Genomic DNA, 7,505 nt, shown 5'->3' with positions numbered 1-7,505 from the left:
ACTGTGTAGTTTTTGTATGGGGCTATAGCAGTGTTGTAGTCGAGTCACCAACTGTTGAGTCCGAGTCGAGTCTCGAGTCCCAGTGTTCGAGTCCGAGTCCAAGTCCGAGTCACCAAAGAAGAGTCTGAGTCGAGTCCAAGTCGAGTCACCATTACCAGAGTTCGAGTCCGAGTCGAGTCTCAAGTCCCCAGTGTTCAAGTCTGAGTCGAATCTCGAGTCCCGTATTCGAGTCTGAGAGTGCCTACATGTCTCCACTCTGGGACCTTCAAAAAACTGATAAAATGTATTAAAGAGGTTCTACATTAAACAAAAATGTCACCACTGTCACGATTGCAAAGGGAGTTTATTTACTGATTTGACATATACACTTGCAACACACTTTGCAACTTTACGACGCCATCAAAAGCATGTGTTTACTTCCATTGTTGTGAACTTGTGATTGAGAACTAGCGTAGAAAATTTACAAATTGCATGTTTAATCATGCTGCATTTTGTTTTTTTGAGGAAACAAGAACAAACAACTGAGTTGGCATTGAAGTCCATTAAGAAAACATCATGAAATGATTTTCTTAAAAAAACAATTTATTTCCACTGAAGAAAAAAAGATCCTGGATGGCAGTGGGAGGAGTACACAGGGCCGTTTGAAGGAATTTGGGGGCCCCAAGCAAAATGGACATGGAGGCCCCCCCACACGCACGCAAAGCCTACACGAACCACAGCATAGCCATACAGTTTAAGGTTTACAGTTTAATGTTTATTTACACAGTTTGGTGGGAATTCAATAGTGATTTGCACTGTTTTTTTTCTAACAATATGACAGCACACACTTATCAGTTTAAACTTTGGGCTGTGCATGATTTAAGCTATAGCCTAATTATAGAGCTTGTGGTACCTTGTGCTATAGAGGAAACATCAGCACTGAGAAGTGATGCATCTGTTGATGTTGAGGATGACGTTGATGGTGTAGCTGGGAAAATAATTGAAAAAAATCTGAAATTACCTGTTAAGTACATTTCACCATTTCACTGTTAGCATATTGAAAGAGGTCACTAAAAACAGCTCAGCTCAGTGAGAGAAATTCACTCTACCTTCATCAGTGGATGTATCTTTAGGAAGAACCTGCGCGCTGAGAAATTTAAGCAAAGCACCTTGAGAGAGAAAGAAAAGATGGTAACACTTTATAATAACAATCATGTAAAGATGGTAAATTGATAGTTAATTAATCTTTAATTGTCATTTAGCTGTTAGCAAACAGTCTTTTTACTGTTAACAAACAATGAAATTATAATTAAATGACTGATTATTAGTAGTGTTGTAAATTAACAGTTTATTGTAACACACATATCTATCATATAATATATTAGGTATCGGGTAATGATTAAAAATGCTTGTAAATCTTTAAGATACCATTTTTAAAACATCTATAAACATTACATAGATAGACGGACCAAATATTCCTAACACTTTGTTAAGGGTTACTAACTTTGTTGGTTTGTAAACTGTCTATAAACATAGACAAAGATGCAACAAATGACTATAATACTTTGTTAAATAGTTAATAAACAGTACCAGTGAAACATGTGAGTTGTCCTGATACTGTACTTGTAACAGTGTAAACATTGCTACACAGAATAAAGTAACTGTTCAAGATCCATTGGTAACTTATGTCATATTTGCATAACTGTCACTACTGTATATCCTGACACTAGCACATTAAGATAAGCTATGAAAAAATAATGTTCCTCTGCCTCTTTCTGGTAAATAACATATAGATTGTTTACAAAGTATTTATTAAGTGAAACGATCGGTTTGCTAACAGTTAAATGACAATAACTAAAGATTAAATAACTAACAATTTACCATCTATTAATGATGGTTATTATAAAGTGTTACCGAAAAGATATTTTAGCAATAGCATTTCCATATTTTGATATTTATAAGGGATGCGGCTGCTTTCACAACTACCAATGCTTAAAGGGAAACTTCACCCATTTGCATTAAGCTTTGTACCGTTAGAACCCCAGTCATGTTTTTGAGTGGTCGTGCACCATTCCCTCAGTTTCCCCTGAGAGGGGAGAAATACTGATTTCAGTGAGGCACTTCCTTCTTTCAATGATGTAAAAATCGTCATTTTGCGTCATTGAAAGAAGGAAATCCTGTATCTCTATTGAGTGTGAAAGACTACAGACACTCATTCCTCGTTTTTCCAAGGTGGGGGCTATGGGTGGGACCCACTCACGCTTCAGACCAATTACAGATAAGTGGGTGGGACTTACGAAAATATACGAACACAGACCGAAAAAAAACGACCAGCCGCCATCTTTATGCTAAGCTAAGCTAAACAGAAGTTGTGGAGCGAGCCAGAATTCATGTTACAATAACAGTGGAAGTTAATCAATATTACATGGAAGAGGGTGATTTTACAAGCGTGATGCTCTAATCCGCTGTGCATTGCACCTTTATGAGCCACAATACTGCAAAGAGCTGAGGCAGATGTAGGAACAGAAGCCCGAGGAGTAGGCCGGAGCCTGGGCGTCGGCTGGGTAGAGGAGCCCGGTGAAGAAGCAGCAACCATCGGCCTCTGCTGCGTAGAGAAGCTTGCCTGTTCTCTCGCTGTGTGGCTTCTTTATAACATTTCTGCATCAGATAAGGATATGGACGTTTGTTTGGTGAATGTTTCTATGCAAGAGAGGAACTTTGCGCGCGTTTGGAACGTTTATTTCACGGACATGTTTCGGTTTACGAGCAGACGCGCTGCGGAGTATATAAGCTTGGACGGACTCGCGCCGTTTGCTTTCGGTTTAACATTTCTGGATCAGATAAGGATATGGACGTTTGTTTTGTGAATGTTTCTGGTCGCGTGCTTATTTCAAAGACGTGTTTCGGTTTACGAGCACAAGCTCCAGCTGAGGCAGCGCGTCTGTGGAGATATTATGCAGGGGACGCGTTTGTGTGGAGGAGGATGGAGTGATAAACGGACGTCTGACTAAAGTGAGTGTTTATATTTTCTTTGTTATACTAACGTGGCATTTATGTACACAATAGCATATCTGAGCGGTGTTTTATATGTCTATATTGTGAGAGCAGTGAGGCAAATAATAACACAAATGTAATTACAGTAAACAAGAGACAAAAAGAAATTTGGTAAAACTAAATAAACATTTAAAATGCATACACTTTTTTTAAGTACTTGGAAAGACATTTGTACTGCGGATCTGAAACCGCACGTTACTGTTTGAATAAGACTTTGCTACACACCAGGCCAGAGTGTTATTGTGTGTGCCACAATGTAACATCACGTTTAAAAGTAAATCATGATTGGTGTCAGTCAGACACAGTGGTGGTGGCTATTTTCTTTGTTTTACTAACGTGGCATTTATGTACATAATAGCATGTCTGAGCCGTGTTCCGAGTAATGGGAGTGGCTTGCAGAGCTGTGCATTGTGGTGCATAGTGGCAGTTGTAGTTTTTCATACAAATGTGCTCTAAAGTCACATTTTGTCTTTTCTCTGTCAAATAGGCACAAAATTCTACATTTATGTTACATTTTGACTACAAATATGACTCACTTTCCATAAAGATTAATGTTCCTATCGGTGAAATGGCCCTTTAAAAACTTCCCAAGCTATTGTTTGATGCACAGAATTTATCGTGTCGTTTTCCTAACCCCATTTGGTAGATACATTATTTTGTTAAATAGATTATCACGGTGTGGAATAGTTCGTTTCATTAGCACTTTCATTCAAACTTATTACTAAGCTACATCAACGTCATGGAATTAAACAGCGATTTTGAAACAGATCTGCGTCTTCCTTATCTTGTTAAAAAACATATTACAGTATATAACCATATTCCGTTTGTTCGAGAAAAAAGTTGACTAACTGTTCGTTACAAGCAGCATTTGCCGTCAGGCAGGTATAGCTAACATAAACAGACTTTTGCTACTGCCTACCTGCTGCAAAATTACATAATTTGCACAAGACAAGTAGAGCTATTTCATCCAATGTAAATTATTACTTACCACTATTTTGTTTTTTCTTATACTCCTCTTCCTTTCTTTATTGGCTTCCAGAAGCATAAATCCGCTTCATGATGACTGCCGAAGTTTTGTATTTTGCCGGTAGCAGAGATCACATGGTTGGCTGGCTGCCTGTTGTCAGCGACTAGTACTGAGAGGGGGCCCTCTTGAGGGGGATTCCGATAATAACAGTGTCATTGCACTTTACTGCATTGCATTGACTATCAAAGGGACACAGTTTGTCGTTGCATTTATTCTCAACCAGTCGTTGTCTTGGGGCCCCAGAAAATTCCGGGGCCCCAAGCAATTGCTTGGTTTGCCTGCCTTGTCGCGACGGGCCTGGGAGTACATGAACTAATCCTTTAACACTGTATTATAGAAATACACTCAGCGAAAAAAAGAAACCTGCATTTTACAGGACACTGTATTTTAAAGATACTTAAAGCTTGAACCTGCTTATGTCACGAGTCATTTTTGGACCCAACATGCAATAGGAAAATTCAACTGCAGTAGCCACCGTTCAACCTGAAGAGGGCAGCACTCAGACGTTTTTAAACCATATATTGTAGTATTGAAAAACTTTATATGTCAAAAAACGTACATCAAAATCAATGAACAGCACTAATAAACCATCATTCTTACAGATCAGTAACTAAAAAAACTTGGATTAGGGTTTAGTTACTCTTTTTAAGTTTTCAACAGACAAAAAAGGCTGTAATCTGAACCAGACTAACCTTAGCTTCTTCTGTTTGCTATATATGCATTAGTCAGTAACAGGGCTGGAGTGGGACTCATTTTCAGCCCTGGAGTTTCATGCCTTAGACCGGCCCACTTTAGTTCACGACTGACTATTAAAATAATATCTTTAAACCCTCAGTAGTATAAGTCTGCAGTAGTGCACTGTTCTCTGCAGCCTTGCAATTCACTGTATTTTTCAAATATATAATTTCATATTCCGTGCAAATGCAGTAAACAATTATAATTTTTGCCATAATTATGCAGCCCTACCATAAGATATTACTAAAGTAAACTTATTCAAAAACTAAAGGAAACAAATGTGTTTGTATTTTCCACTATATTTCTATTTCTAAAAAATGGTGAGTCTTGAGATTAACTGTTGGGTTGATAATTATACAATATGAATAAATGGCAACAGCATTGCTACAATATGAGACTAAATATGTGACTCTGGATGACTAAACCAGTCATAAGTTGCATGGGTACATTAGCAATAGCCAACAAGCCATTGTATGATTCAAAATTATAAATTTTTTAAGCCAAAACACATTATTAAGTAAAGATCAAGAAGATATTTTGTAAATTTCCTACAGTAAATATTTAAAAAAAATTACTTAGTAATACAGTATGTGTTGCTAAGGAGTTAAATTGGGCAACTTTAAAGGTGATTTTCTCAATATTTTGATTTTTTGCACCCTTAGATTCCAGATTTTCAAACGTTGTCCAAACAAAACATACATCAATGGAAAGCTTATTTTAGATGATGTATAAATCTCAATTAAAAAAAATTAACCTTTATGACTGCTTTTGTGGTCCAGGGTCACACTCTTAGAAAGAATTAGAATTTACATTTTAAGTTTTAATTTAATGTGTTATGATATTTAACACATTATGGGCCAGATTTATTAACAAATTGCGCCAGCGCAAACCATAATTTTGACATTAAATAACAACTGTTGGGATTTAATAAAGATTTATTATTAACGCAAAATTTATGTGAGGAGATTATTTTAATAATTTATGCAATGTAAATTACTAATGTTTGCGTGTGTGATATTACAGGTATTTGTCCCAAAATTTAACGAAAATAAAAAGCATGTCTTATATCATTTTGTGCTTGAAATGGCTGCAGTTGTTACTGATAGAAGAGGCATCACAGAGATCAGAGAGTGTGTTACAAGGCAAAGGATTTTTTTTAAACACGTAACAGTTTATTTGGAATGCCAAAGGGACACCCTATTATTAAAAAAAAATATTTGCCAATACATGTTATTTGCTGGAGAAAATAAAAGACGTGTCACTACAAAAAAAAGTCACACAATACCAGGTGTTTCAAAACGTATTGGAAAGCTTCATTTTTTGTCCTACAGTTCTTTTCAGCGTACTATGGCTTCGTTTTCAGGCTGAAATGTCTGTGGTGATGAACTCAAGCACATCAGGTGTTAGTAGATCACCCACACCTCATCAGCTCTTCTTATTTGAGACCCTGAACTAATTTCCGCTAATTTGCCCTGTTCAGTAAATCTAGCTCTATGTGTCAATTAAACACATTAAAAAGTAATTTTGTGTTGATTTTGTATTAAAATAACTCAACATTAGTTGTTACACTCAAAAAATTATTCAAGCCCTTTATAGAACTGACACATTAAAATTGTGTTCAATTTATTTAAAAAAAACTCATTAAGAGCAATAAGTATATATATTTAATTAGTCTAACACAAAATGAATATGTACTATAATTTATTGATTTCATTTTAATTGCGTTAACACAATTAGTTTGAGTTTGGGTTCTTGAAATAGAATTTCCCAGCATGCTTTGCATGCAGCTGCTTTTGGAGAGTAATTTTTAAATTAAGTGTTATTTTATGCATTTTTAGGTAAAGAGAAAGACTTAATAGTGTCTAATGTTCGTTTATCTTATTGATTTAGAAGCGTTTGTGTTATATTTTTTCAAATTGTTTGGTTACCATTGTGCAGAAGAGTGAGGCTTGTGGTTAGGTTGTGGATGTGACGTACTTCTATCAATGAGCACTAACTGTGTTAATGCCTGTTTGGAGATCAGTCTTTTCTCACATGCTCATCCAAAGTATCATATGTTATTATTATTAGCATGCTAACATGTGCTAATGCTAATTAGTATGATATAAAAACGTTTTATAAAAAATAACAGAATTGAGTTATTCAGACTACACTACATTGAGTTATTCAAACTACGCTAAATCGAGTTATTCAGACTACACTAAATTGAGTTGAGACAACTAATTGAGTATTGCCATTTACTTTAAATTGAGTTGGACTAACGCAATATATTTTTGTTGTGTAAAGCAGTTTTTTATGAGTTAGGGGTACACATTCATACTGGATGGAAATCCTGCCCACAGTTTTATTGAGTTATTTTATTGAGAATCATTTTTTTGAGTGTACAATAATATCACTGAGACGTGTGTATTCTAGGAGATTGCATTTAGTGTGTTGTCCCCAAACTAAGACTGATGTTGTTTTAAGCAAATCCGTTCTAAGAGTATGGTTATTTATGGTTACATGGGTTTAATTTGGTGGGCTGATGAGAAGGAAACATTTAAGGTTGTAGATCTAAAGCCACAAAAAGCAACAACAGCATCAGGCTGAATGTTACTAAGGTACGCAAACCTAAGCATTAATAAATGTAGGCTACAATAACTCCACATTACGTTTTAAAATTCCTTACAGCGTTGAAAATCGATTGCACCTCTCATTAGACATAATGATG

The 7,505-nt window shown here is 35.9% G+C and overlaps 1 long non-coding RNA gene across 1 annotated transcript; it reads right to left on the bottom strand.

The window, feature by feature from the left end:
• Positions 1-619: 619 nt before the first annotated feature.
• On the bottom strand, positions 620-4,358 carry LOC141366111 (uncharacterized). Its single transcript, XR_012371132.1, has 4 exons — positions 4,022-4,358; positions 1,089-1,148; positions 893-967; positions 620-704 (listed from the first exon to the last, which is right to left on the bottom strand). It is a non-coding gene; the product is annotated as an uncharacterized lncRNA (long non-coding RNA).
• Positions 4,359-7,505: the final 3,147 nt, after the last annotated feature.

Source organism: Misgurnus anguillicaudatus, chromosome 2 (genome assembly GCF_027580225.2).
Source record: "Misgurnus anguillicaudatus chromosome 2, ASM2758022v2, whole genome shotgun sequence".
In the NCBI taxonomy this organism is placed as follows: Eukaryota; Metazoa; Chordata; class Actinopteri; order Cypriniformes; family Cobitidae; genus Misgurnus; species Misgurnus anguillicaudatus.
This window is presented reverse-complemented; position numbering and strand designations above follow the sequence as displayed.